This window comes from Haemaphysalis longicornis, unplaced genomic scaffold (genome assembly GCF_048455015.1).
Source record: "Haemaphysalis longicornis isolate Haplotype H1 unplaced genomic scaffold, Haemaphysalis longicornis Haplotype H1 scaffold_11, whole genome shotgun sequence".
Lineage (NCBI taxonomy): Eukaryota > Metazoa > Arthropoda > Arachnida > Ixodida > Ixodidae > Haemaphysalis > Haemaphysalis longicornis.
The window spans coordinates 54,687,563-54,701,238 of NW_027526214.1; positions in this window are offsets into that span (position 1 = coordinate 54,687,563).

Genomic DNA, 13,676 nt, shown 5'->3' on the forward strand with positions numbered 1-13,676 from the left:
ACTTCACGTACGGCCGATCGGATTGACCTAGCCATGCTGTCGAAACTCAATACCACAAATAAAACAATTGACATTGCTCCGTATATTATGGTAATGATCGACGATGCGCTGCAAATAGGCAGAAGCTTGAAAGCACATAAGACAAATCTAAGTGCCGGGAAAGACAGCATGTCACCACTCATAGATGAGTAAGGTAAGAATAAGCCCAATTTGATCGAGATAATACCCCGCACGGGGCACCTTGAAAAGTCTTGATGACGGTACTGGCGATACCGCCGACCCCGAGCTCCCCAACATAAGCTGTGACCTACCGTGGTGTTGTGTTTTTAAGGTGAAGGGTAGAAACCTGTAATGGTGGCCGTCGGAGCCTTGGTCAAGCTCCGGCCGATGGGCTCCCTGCCTGTCTACCAGGCAGCGAGCTCCGGGACCTCTTGGACTACCAGGGTAAGGTCAAAGAAGAAAGTACCCCCGTCTCCCTGCTCTTATACTATGCCGTATGGTATTATCTAACCACCCCCCAACCGTGATCGTCCCCCTAAAAGGGGCCGCACCGAAGTATCGTTTCCTCCATTACCATCTTTGACATTTCCTGAACCAAATCATTACTCTCGATTTCTTGTCATGGAGTCCCTCAATCCAACCCACACCCTAGCATCTCAGTCAGTCTTCTTAATCGCCAAGTATCTTGAAGCCATAATAGGAAAATCGTATAAGTGCAAAAAACAAAGGTCTGGTGAAGTCCTAATCGAAATAAATGACAAGCAGCAGTCTGCAAAGCTTCTAGCTCAGACTAGACTGGCTGATCTCGACATCAGGGTCACACCCCATTGGAGCCTCAACAGCTCACAGGGTGTGATATCCGAAACAGATCTCCTGAACGAAACGGATGCGGATCTCTTTGCCGGCTTGAATGATTAGGGCGTCACTGCCGTGAGACGCATCACTATCCGCGGAGACGACAGGGAGATTCCCACCAAGCACATTATCTTGAATTTTGACAGCGCAGTTCTTCCACAACACATAAATGCAGGTTTTATCCGTTGCTCCATCCGTCCGTACATCCCGAATCCGCGGTGCTGTTTTAATTGCCAGCGGTTGGGGCATGGTACAAACTCTTGCCGTGGCCGAACGATGTGTGCAAAATGCGCGGCGCACGATCATCCGACTGACAACTGTCCATGTGACACCCTCTGTTGTGTGAACTGCGGCGGACCGCATGCAGCATACTCCCGCAAGTGTGAAAAATTCCAACTGGGAAAAAAGATAATCAACATAAAGGTAACTGAGAACATCACGTTCCCAGAGGCGCGAAAGAGGTTCGCCTCTTTCCCCCTGGGGAGGTACGCCGACGCGGGTCGCCGAGGGGCGGAGTGGCGTATGGTGTCCACAGGGACCAAGTTCAGCGAGTCTGACTTCGTCCCTCTGCCGCACCCCCTGGGGTGCCTCAGGCATCCCAATCCGTTGCCACGCCGCTTGCTGAGGCAGCAGTGGTTGTTGTGACAACTCTCTTCTGTATGGACTGGTGCCTCTCCCGTCTCTGCCTCCCCGTCCTCCAGTACATTGGAGGGTGCCGACCGGATGGACACCGGGGGCACCGCATCGGCTCCCACCACCACCGCACCTCCCGGGCAACCTCTGGTGCCCCGGACGCCCTCCGCGGTGGTGGTTCAAACGAAGGGCTCCCGAAAGGGGGGGCCTGGTGCGCTTGGCATCCTTCTGGCATCCGACGAGGAGATGGATATGACGCCGTTCCTGCCAGCAACGCAGCGCAAGGAGCAGCCTGCGATGTCCAAGCTGACAGAAAAGCCTAAAAATTCTAGAATAACAGCCCCGAAAGACGACACATAAACAAACACACACACACACTCCAGTTATTTTTAAATGTAAATAATGGGAACAGAAAACATCATCCAATGGAACTGCAGAGGCCTCCTTAAAAATCTTGATATGCATGAGATTCTGCATGCCAGTCAGCCAAGTATCATGTGTCTCCAGGAAACCCACCTCAATTCTAAACAAACAAATTTTTTGATAGGTACATGGTATTCAAAAAGGACACGGTTGGTTGCATACACTCTTCAGGAGGTGTGGCAATTGTCGCCCGGAAATCCTTAGCCTGCCACCCTGTCACTCTGATCACTGTCCTTGAGACTGTAGCAATCCGTACGATAATATTTAATAGGTTGATAACGGTATGCTCTATTTACATCTCTCCTGATTTTGCACTTCTGAGCTCTGATTTCGAGGCGATGGTCGACCAGCTGCCCGAACCGTACATTCTAACAGGCGACCTTAATGCACACAACTCCCTTTGGGGTTCCTCCAGAAGATATGCCCGAGGTCGCATGATAGATAAGTTTCTTAGATCCTCCGGAGCATGCCTTTTCAACAAAAAACAGCCTACATACCTTAACTTAGGACACAATACATACTCGCATCTTGACTTGGCTATTGGTTCCGCAGTTCTCTTTCCAGTTCTCTGTCTTGAGTGGGGTGTGGGCACAGACCCGTATGATAGTTACCATTTCCCCACTTCCCTAACGTGCATAGGTAATTACCCATGCAGTCCATCTTCCATAACAGGTTTAATGAATCAAAAGCAAACTGGAGTACATTCACAGAAACATCTAAACTACACCACACAACCATAAAACACCTACACGTGGAGGAAGCAGCCCAACTCGTCACGGCACACATACTCGACGCCGACGAAAAGTCTATGTCCCAGGCCTCCAGTGCGTCCCGATACCCAAGGAGGCCCTGGTGGAACAAGGACTGTAGGCGGGCGCGAGAGGCCCAGAACAAGGCTTGGGGGGTCCTTCGCCGGTACCCCACGCCAGTTACTCTAATTTCCTTTAAACGGTCAAAGGCTCTTAGGAAGCGTGTGCGTCGTGAGGCGAAAAGGGAGAGTTGGCGTGCCTTCCTCACTTCCATCAACTCATACACTGACACTCACAAAGTCTGGACACGAATACGTAACCTTAAAGGACAATAGAAACACAGCCTGCCCCTGGTCAGTACAACAGGGAACACACTAGAAGACCAGGCTAACACACTTGCGCAACACTTCCAACACATTTCCAGCTCTGCACACTACACAAACACTTTTCTAAAACATAAAAATACTGGTGAAAAGTAGTCCCTACATTACAATAACAGGTAAAAATCTGGCTTCAATTCTGAATTTACACTCTATGAGTTGAGGGTTGCCCTGAGCCCATGTAAACCTTCACCTCCAGGGGCAGATAAGATTAGATACACCATGCTACAACACCTACACTCAGACACTCTTGAAACACTCGTACACCTATACAATAAAATACGGATTTCGGGGCAGATTCCACACTCTTGGAGGGAGGCCATAGTAGTGGCGTTTCTGAAGGAAGGGAAGGACCGTTCCTCTCCCGCCAGTTATCGTCCAATCGGCCTGACAAGCTGCTTATGCAAGCTGCTCGAGAAGAGGGTAAATCGCAGGCTCGTGTACTTCCTTGAGTACAACGGTCTTCTCGAGAGCTGCCAGGCAGGCTTTAGGGTGGGGCGATCCACCAACGATCAATTTGTTGCGTTGGAATCCTTCATAAAAGATGCAATTGATCATACGCGGTCCTGCCTTATGGTATTGTTTGATCTTGAAAAGGCTTTCGACACAGCCTAGCGATAGGGCATCCTTAGCGACCTGAAGTCCTTTGGTGTGTCAGGTAACATGTTAAATACCATTTCTAGCTACATGTCCACGAGGACATTTCGTGTTATTTTGGGTCACCCCTGTCCGGGATACATGTGAAGGAAAATGGTGTGCCGCAAGGTGGAGTTTTAAGCTGCACATTGCTTATAGTTAAGATGAACTCCCTCCAAAAGGCAATTGCCACCAACCATTTCCTGTTCCATCTATGTAGACTATGTTCATATATCTTTTAAATCCTGTAACCTGTCAATTTGCGAACGTCATGTACAGCTCGTTGTTAAGAAGCTTGCTGGATGGGCGGACCTTAACGGTTTAAAACTTAACCCGGGCAAAAGTACTTGTGTTCTGTTCTCCCGCAAGCACGGGCTTAGTGCGGACCCTAAGATAGCTCTTGGCCGTGCATCTATTCCTGTTAAAAGCGAGCAAACGTTTTTAGGTGTCATATTTGATAACAGGCTCACGTTCATACCTCACGCCAAAGCACTTAAACATAAATGCCTCAAAACACTAAATATTCTCAAGGTCCTCTCCCACAAATCCTATGGTGCAGACAAAGAACTACTTCTCCGGGTCTTTACTGCCTTATTCGGGTCCCGGTTAGACTACGGCAGTGTCGTGTATGGGTCGGCATCAAAACCGCACTAAAATGCTTGACCCAGTACTCCACTTGGGCGTCCGCCTTGCCTCGGGTGCGTTCCGCACTAGCCCGGCAAAAAGTCTATATGTTGAATATAACAAATGGTGCCTTGAGGACCAACGAACGTACATGGACTTGATCTACGCTTTCAAAATTTCATCGATGAATAACCATCCTTTTAAACCTGTTTTTAGTGATACATCCACATCACAAGTGTTTGTAAATCACCCGTCCATTCCTTTGCCATCCTCACTTAGAGTGAGACAGGAAGCTTCGGATTTCAACATCTCCTTTTCAGACATTTAGACATTTTTTTTACTGACATTTTACCACCGTGGCAGCTACAACCTGTGTGTTGTGACTTGTCTTTCATGAATATTGATAAAACCAGGGTACCACAAACTGCAATTTTGCAGCACTTCTTCTTCCTGCAGTACAAGTATCAATGTGCAGAGTTTTATAGTGACGCATCAAAAACTGCAGCCATAGTGTCTTGCGCTGCTCATGGACCAAACTTTGATGCATGCAGAACCATGAGCACATACACCACAATTTACTCAGCTGAAGCGTATGGCATCTTACTCATTTCACAACACATTCTTGAACACAAAATCTCGAAGTCCATCATATCTACAGATTCCTTGCGCCTTGTGCGCGCATTGGCATCATACAAGCCATGCAAAAACAGAATTGTCCAAATGGTTTTCAAAACTATCATGTCTATATATGCCCAAAAACTTGTTCTGATGTTGTGCTGGGTTCCAGGCTATGCTGGAATTGCTGGCAATAAGGTTGCGCATCACAAGGCCGCAGTTGCTGCACTCAGGAACACAGTAGATTTAACCATACTACCACAGAGTGAACTTAAGCCACAAATTCGACAATACCTTCGTAGGAAATGGCAAGCACAGTGGAATGAACAGACAGATAACAAACTACATGTAATAAAGCCACTCTTGGGACGATACACAACTGACTCACACAACAGACACACGGAAGTCGCCTTGGGTAGGCTGCGGACAGGGCACACCCATGCAACGCACTCGTATCTGCTGACGGGATCTCCTAGACCCCAGTGCGGCAGATGCGGAGAGGACCTATCCGTATTGCACATACTAATCACATGCAAGGCACTTCACACAACACGACACAAACAGTTCAGAGAACAATACAGACAACATATTCCCCTACATCCATCGTTTTTTGTAGGTGACAATGCCATTGTTTCTGTGAAACGTGTGTTTGAGTATTTGTCAGAAGTCAAGTTTTTAAACCTCATTTCTTATCATGCATTATCAAACTGGCCCTATACACCAGCCATCACCATTATGTTTAATTGATTTTACTATGTTCGCTTGACACGTTTTTTGTTACCCTACCGTTTTGTGCAAACCACTTCACTTCTTTAAATAACCTTGTCTCTGGAGCTCTTTGCCCTCGTTGGCCTTGCACCATTAAACACTTACCATCACCATCATGATCGAGATAATAACTGTAGCCGAACGATTCTAAACTAGGCTGTTTGTCCACGGCCTTAAACCAGGGAAACTGATTGATTGATTGTTGGGTTTAACGCGCGAATGCAAAGCAGGGTATGAGGCTCGCCGCAGGCTGCGATTTTCAGTTAATTTTGACCACCTGCAGATCTTTAACGTGCGGCGAAATCTCGAATACACGAGCGTTTTTGCTTTTAGCTTGCATTGGAAAAGCGGCCCCCGCGGGCAAGGGAAAGTAGTGAGATTACAAGCTCAACTTGTGATGTCCCACTAGCATCTTAAGAGGGAGCTGAAAACTCTCTCGAAGAAATAAAAATTGTAAAAGCTGCGAGTTACGATGGTATATTTGCAGATAATTTTTAAAGAGCGAGATCACATAGTTTTGAAAAACCTTGCAGTGTAGTTTTTGGTATGCTTGAAGACTGAAAAAGTCCCCATAATCTAGATAAACGCCAAATAACTCCGATTGATAGGGAGAGACATGTACAAGCTAATATTTACACTTTGTTTACTAAAAAAATAGATTAGCTGTATAGGTGACAACCTGGATTTCTATCAACCCAGCGAGCAGTATAAGCAATAAAATGCCTGCTCAACATTGGATAATATCTATGTCATCAATTGGGTGTCAGAAAACGGACACCAGAAAGCGACACCACTCTTCATCACATTTATACATTCCAAGAAAGTGCTCGATTCCTCACTCACCACTGCCGTGTTAGCAGCACTAAAAGACAACGAAATAGAGAAAATCTGCCTATGTGTTCTAGAAGATATGTATAAGGAAAACACGGGCAGGATATCCCTACACAAGCAACATGAGAGATTTTTTATTCAAAATTCAGTAAGAGGGGAAGATACGATATTTAATTTATTCATAGCTTGTCTGGAGAGGGAGCTTAGAAATCTTGATAGGAAAAACATTTCAGTAGGCATAAAGGGAACATTCTTGAGCCATTTGAGGTTTGCGGACGACATAGTTTTGCTGAGTAAGACTGCAGAACACAGCCTTGAGGAACTACAATCAGAAAGCATAGATCAATTTTAAAATTCAGGAATAGGCGTGTCAGACACGGCCTGTTCAACTTGCAAGAGAAAACGCAAGAAAACTAGTAAAAGAATATAACTACTTTTGGACCGATGGTTATTGCTGATCTCCACTACGGGGGAGAAATCCGCCTCCCACTAGGCATGGGTTAAGAAGCACTCCGCAAGCACTCGCAATAAACAAAATGTAAGCTATACCTGTGTCAACAAAAGAAAAATTGACTGTCATTGCATACTGCCGGTGATGACACACCGAGCTGAAACCTGGCACCTTACTAAAGAATAGGAAATTAAACTTAGGTCGGGTTAACGAGCCGTGGAATGCAGAAGGTTGGAAATAACACTCACAGACGGAAACTAGCTACTTGGATCAGGCCACAGAGTACAGTTGGCGATACTATAGTTCACATTAATAAAAAAATAGACTTGGGCTAGCCATGAAGTGAGACAAACCAACAACCGGTGGACAATTACGTTAACAGAGTGTGTACCAAGACAGGTAGAGGAGACAGGGAAGGCCAATGCCAAGATGAAGGGATGAGATACAGAACTTCAGGGGCAACCTGTGGACTCAATTATGATGATGTTGTTTGGATGTAATGGCGCGAGGCCAGCTAGGGCAAAAAGCGCCATGAAAGTTCGCAGACGTCGGCCTTTCGCAGCTTGTAACATCGCCTAGACGAATCACAAAGCATTCTTCATCTGAATTTGATCTTGTTTTGTCGTTTTCACCTGACATATACTCGCCAGTTGCGCATTTACCCGGCCTCAGTGATCATGATGTCTTCCACTTTTTAATAACGTACCGTCACCTATCATCCAGGAATCACTACCTAGCCATTAGAGATTACAACAAATGGAACTATTCGGTGATCAATAAAAAACTTCGCTTATTTGTAGACGTTTTCCTGCCAGGATACCTTGAGCGATTGGTTGAAACCAACTGGAATATCTTCAAGAAGAAGGTTCTGGAAGTAACACATATATTCATTCTGGTTCGTCACGTTTATTTTAATCGTAACGCCCCGTGATATATTCGGCATTTAAGCCGGCTCCGCAACAAAAAAAAAACCGGAATATATCGCCGTTTTCTATGGTCACCAAGTGCTTCTTGATGATCACAGTACAAGGCAGCTGCTTCAACGTATTTAGGCAACTTAAGGGCTACGAAATCGACATTCGTTTTCATTACCCTTCCTACGATCCCTAAGACAAATCCGAAACAGTTTTGGAACATTTACGAACCTACCGCTAGTAACAAACTATCATTAGTTACCCCTAAAGGTGACCATGTGCAAAGCCATCTTTGTGCTTCTTTACTAAACACCACTTTTGTTAGAGAATTCTTTGTGACAGGTATCCGCTCTAACTACCCAGAACTCCCACCTTGTAATCAAACCCCAAGTATCCTAATATCTTTAGCGCTACAAGAATTAAACAATATTTTACAGGCCTAAATCCAAATCTTCATGCGGCGTAAACGAAAGAACCTCTAAATTTTTAAGGAACACCGCCGAGTACTGTTTCGTATTCTTCCAATGTTTATTCTCGCAATCTTATAACGAAGGCGTATTTCCGCACGACTGGAAAAGAGACAAAATTGTCCCTGTATACGAATCTGGAGAAACGTATGATCCTTGCAATTAGCGACCCATCTCACTTACTCCTGTGACTTGTAAATTATTAGAACATGTAAAGTTTATCGAGCTCACCCGTTTGCTCGAGCGTAACAACCTTTCCGCAGTCACTCAGCACGGGTTCCGCAAAAAATGTAGATATGAAAATCTAGACAATGGTTGCATAACGGAGTGCCTATTAAATTTTGCGAAAGTGTTTGAGAAGGTCAATCATTCCTTCCTCCTTTAGAAAATGAGCAACCTAAATGTCGACCCCTTAATATTGGAATGGATTCATGCTTTTTTAACTTTACGTGTACAATTTCTCAACGCCAATGATTACAATTCGCCCACAGCCCCTTTTCTTTAAAGCGTCACCGAAGGGTCGGTACTTGGACCTTTACTCTTCTTAATTTATATCACCGATTTGCCTAGTAGGATTAAGTCTCACATATATTTATTTGCTGACGACTGTGTTGTCTCCCATAAAATTATAATGACTCGGATACTACCAACCTTCAGACCGATTTAAACACTGTAACGTCTCGGTGTCAAAAATGGCAAATGGAGCTAAACGTCAAGATATCCAAAGTTAAGCGAATAAGCCTGAAAGGGGATGTGCCTCCAAGATACTACCTAAGCGATTCCCATTAGATCCTGTAACATCGTACCGTTACCTTGGTGTTTACATCACCAACAACCTTGCCTAGAATACTCATATCAAAAATATCACATCAAAATCTAACCAGACACTAGGGTACCTCTGACGAGATTTCTTCCTTGCTCTTCCAGCTCTAATTCTGCTCTTGTACACGACATACATCCGCCCCCAATTTGAAGATGCGTCCTGAGTGTGTCACCCTGGTTACTCCACATTATTACACATGCTTGAGCGAAATAAGAACCGTGCATCCCGTTTCATTCTTGGTAATTATCATCGCACATACAGTGTAATGGTGATTACACTGCACAATGATTACAATCATGATAACAATCATAATCATGCGATGATCACAATCATCGCACATACAGTGTATTGAAGTGCGGGAAGGCACAAGTTTCACTTGTGCCTTCCCGCACTAGCCACACGAAGGAAAAACGCACGTCTCTGCCGTTTTCCCAAAATCTACTATCATAATGTTGCTTTGCACTCTATCTGGATAAGGCCTCCAAATTACATCTCATTGCTCTAAAACCATCTCCAGAAAGTTTGTTCCTCATTCAAATACCGTCACGCATTCAACCTCATTCTTGCCCAAAACTTGCAATGATTGGAATTGTGTTCCCAATTACAATCCGACCCTCTTTAAAATGCATTGAGAAATTTACTCACGTCGTACTGTTTCACTTTCGTTTAATTTTTTCAACTCCGCATCCCGCTATGTTATCCTTGCAGTATCATATACGGCGTGCGGAAATTCAGCGCGATGGAATGTGATTTATGTGCCCCTCTTTGCCCCTGTTCTTGTTAGTTTTTTAAAAGCATGCATGGCCTGTCTTAAAATTATCTGTAAATTGGAACTGCGAAAATGATTCTGTTCTTTTTTTCCTTGTGTATACAATACCGCTATAGATTATTGGATATACCGCGTCACGTTCTTGTGTGGGCATGCGCTGTTGAAATAGGGGCCTCTTTTTGCCTGTGTACATGTTTCTGTCTTTTTTTTTCTTTTTACCCGCTGTTAGGTGTAAAGTTTAGCCATTCGTCTGTTTTCTCCTTATTTGGAAGTGTTTATGTTGCTTCTATTTGACTGCCAAGGCTTTTTTTGTTTTGTTTTGTTTAGGTTTTACTGTGCCCTGATTTGAAACCCATTCAACATAGCCCATACAAACTTGTTGTTCTTAACTAATGTTCTTTTCGAAGTATTTTTGTGCTTGTATATTGTCTTACTTGATTTTTATTGCGGCTCTTCTCTACAATGTATTTTTGCCCTGACGGTACAATAAATAAATAAATAAGTAGTAGTAGTAGTATAAACGTTTATTTGCCACAAATCGCGAAGGAGCGGAGGATGATCTCCTGCGTTGGTCTTGAGTTGATCGCCCTTTTTGGTTGTCGTCTCTAGTCCGGGATGCCATGGCCTGCCGCAGCACGAAGAGCCCGGTTCACCAGACCACGCTGGTTCTCCAGGACCGCGCTGGTCAGCACGGCCTCCCACTGCTCCGGTGATGGCGCCAGGACCTCCGGTAGTTCCTTGACGCCCTTACACTCCCACACGATGTGGTATAGGGTGTTGGGGGTTCAGCTGCAGAACTTGCATTCGAAGCTGTATAATGTGGGGTACATCATATGCAATTGTGTGGCATGTGGGAAGGAATTTGTTTGAAGTCTTCGTAGTTGTGTTGATTCTTCTCTGGTGAGCTTTGGATGTGGAGGTCCGTATTTCCTTCTTGTAAGCCTGAGGTCTTCCAAGATGTCTTTGCTTCGTTTGGCGATGGGATGGCTGTGTGGCATCCCGGGCAAGACGTGTGTTCCCGTCAAGGCAACTGCCCGGAGTGAGAGGTCTCGGGCTACGGCGTCGGCCGCTGCGTTACCTTTTAGGGACTCGTGCCTCGGTGTCCACACGATGTATATGTCTATTGGGTTTCGGCGTGCTTGAAAAGTCTTGGATAATATTCCAAGCGCCATTTTAGAAATTCGTCCTTTTTGGTAATTCCTCCAGGCTGCTTGCGAGTCCGTGGGCACTGTGATTCGCTCTTTGATTTCCGGCGCTGTAGTGACGGCAAGCGCAACCGCTGCCTCCTCCGGCGAGTCCGTGCCTCCCGTCTTGATTGTTGCCGATGATAGGTGGGAACCTTTGAAGTCTACAACGCCTATTGTATGAGCTCGTTTATTTATTTGGCTTGGATATACTGCCGTATCAACGTATCTAGAGTTTTGATCATTTCTGTAGGATCTGTGGAGTGCTTTCGTTCTGGTTTCGCGACGCTTCTTGTGGTAGACGGGGTGCATGTTTCGTGGAGCGCTGCTACTTCGATGTGCGTCCTTTAATCGAGGGGGATGCGTTGCTTTTGGTTTTCTGTTTCTATTCAGCCCTGATAGTTCTGGCGGCACAAGGTAGCTGTGCCCGTTTTTGTAAGCTTGAGCCGTTCTAGTTGGCTTGCCCGGTGCGCTTCTGTCAGTTCGTCCCACGTATTATGCACCCCTAGTTGCAGGAGTTTTTCGGTTGAGGTTTTGGCCGGTAATCCAAACGCCATCTTGTATGTTTGTCGAATTAAAACGTTTAATTTTTCTTTTTCTGCTGTTTTCAGTCCTAGGTTAGGGGTTCCGTAGGTTATTCGACTTATGATTAATGCCTGGATCATTCTTATCGTGTCTTCTTCTTTTAGCCCGTGCTTTTTGCTGGTCACTCTTTTGATCAGGTGGGTGACGTGGAAGAGGGTAGACTGTAATTTTTGGAGAGTGGCTGATCGCGCGCCGTCCTTTTGGAAGACCAGTCCCAAGACTCTCAGCGTGTCCACCTTTGGGATGACGACCCCATGAAGCGTCACTTCGTGGTCGAGGGACTCCGGTGGTGGTCGTCCTCTTGTCCGTTTCTTTAGTATTAAAAGTGCTGATTTCTCCGGAGCTATGGAAAGGCCACAATTCCTGAGGTATTGTTCCGTGTGGTTTACTGCTTCCTGTAGTGCATCCTGTTGTGTGCCGGTTGACCCTGTCGTCATCCACAAAGTAATATCATCCGCGTTGATAGCGTATCGAAGCCCTGGGATAGTTTTTAGTGATTCTGGTAATTTGATCATTGCGAGGTTGAATAATAGAGGCGAGATCACTGAGCCTTGGGGTGTTCCTTTTGCTGGTACGTCGAATTTTTCGCTTTGTAGGGTTCCTAGGCTTACAGTTGCCATCTGTGAGGATAGAAAGTTCCTTACATAGTTATAGGCTTTCTCTCCACATTGAGTTTCCTGGAGATTTTCGAGTATGGCGGCATGCGACACATTGTCAAACGCTCCCTTGACGTCTAGGGTAAGAATGGTGCTTTTTTGCGTGGTACTCAGGTTGTCAATCAGTTCTTCTTTAATTTGTAAAAGGATATGCTGAGTTGACAAGTGGGGGCGAAAGCCATATATGGTGTCCGGAAATCCCCCTCTGTCTTCTGGTGATTCTTCGATATGGCAGGTGAGTCTACTGAGAACCATGTGCTCCATTAGTTTACCCAAGAACGACGTCAGTGATATTGGTCTGAGGTTAGGTATTTCGACAGGTTTGTTTGGTTTCGGAATCATTGTGACGTCGGCATGTTTCCAACTGGCCGGTAGCCTGCCTTGCTCCCATACATCATTGATTTTTTTTAGTATTTTGTTCGGCATATCATCGTTTGTATTACGCAGTAATTTGTTCGTCACCTTATCACTTCCAGGGGTGGTGTTTCTTGTGAGTTTGGCCAGAGCGAAGTCCAGCTCACACCTGGCGAATGGTCGGTCTAACTCGGGGTTGGGGGTCCCTCTGTAGTCCAGATTGGTAACGTCAGGTGGCGCGGACGTGGTGCTATTATTTCCAAGGAACTTATCTTTCGTCGCTTGGAGGACGTCCTTTTCTGTCCCTGGGCGTGCGACGTGTTTTCTGGTAGATGATATGGATTCATTATTTTGAGGCATGAGGGATCTCAGGATATTCCAAGTGCCCCTTGTACTAAGAGTCTCCTGTAGCCTGTCACATAGTTGATTCCAATTCTGTCGAGTCAGTTGATTTCCGTATTCTTCCGCTTGCTTTGTTAGATTTGCAATACAGAGTTTTAGCTTCCTATTGCACTTTTGTTTCTTCCACCTCCGGCTGAGGCTGGGGCGCGCCTCCCAGATGTGCAGAAGGTGAGGACCCTCTGCTGGATTATCTAGTGTCTGTTGAATTTCTTTTGTGTATTTGTTGGCCCTTTCCACCAGGCTTTTTGCCCACTTTTCTAGGTCATCCAAAGAGTTTTCCTCGTCATCTTCTTCCTCTCTCAAGGCCTTCCAATCCGTCATTCTTGCTTTGCCCACTCTGGTGGGTGTTCGGTTGTGGTGATGGTTGAGGCTCAGTTGGACTATGTGGTGGTCACTGCCGAATGTTTCATCTAGCCTCTCCCATTCTACATGTGGTATTGCCCTGGAGAAAGCGAGACCAGGACTGGTGTCTTTCGACACGCTATTGCCGATCCTGGTGGGGTGTTGTGTTTCGTTTCATAGGGTGAGGCGGTATTGCTGGGCCACATTGTGGACTT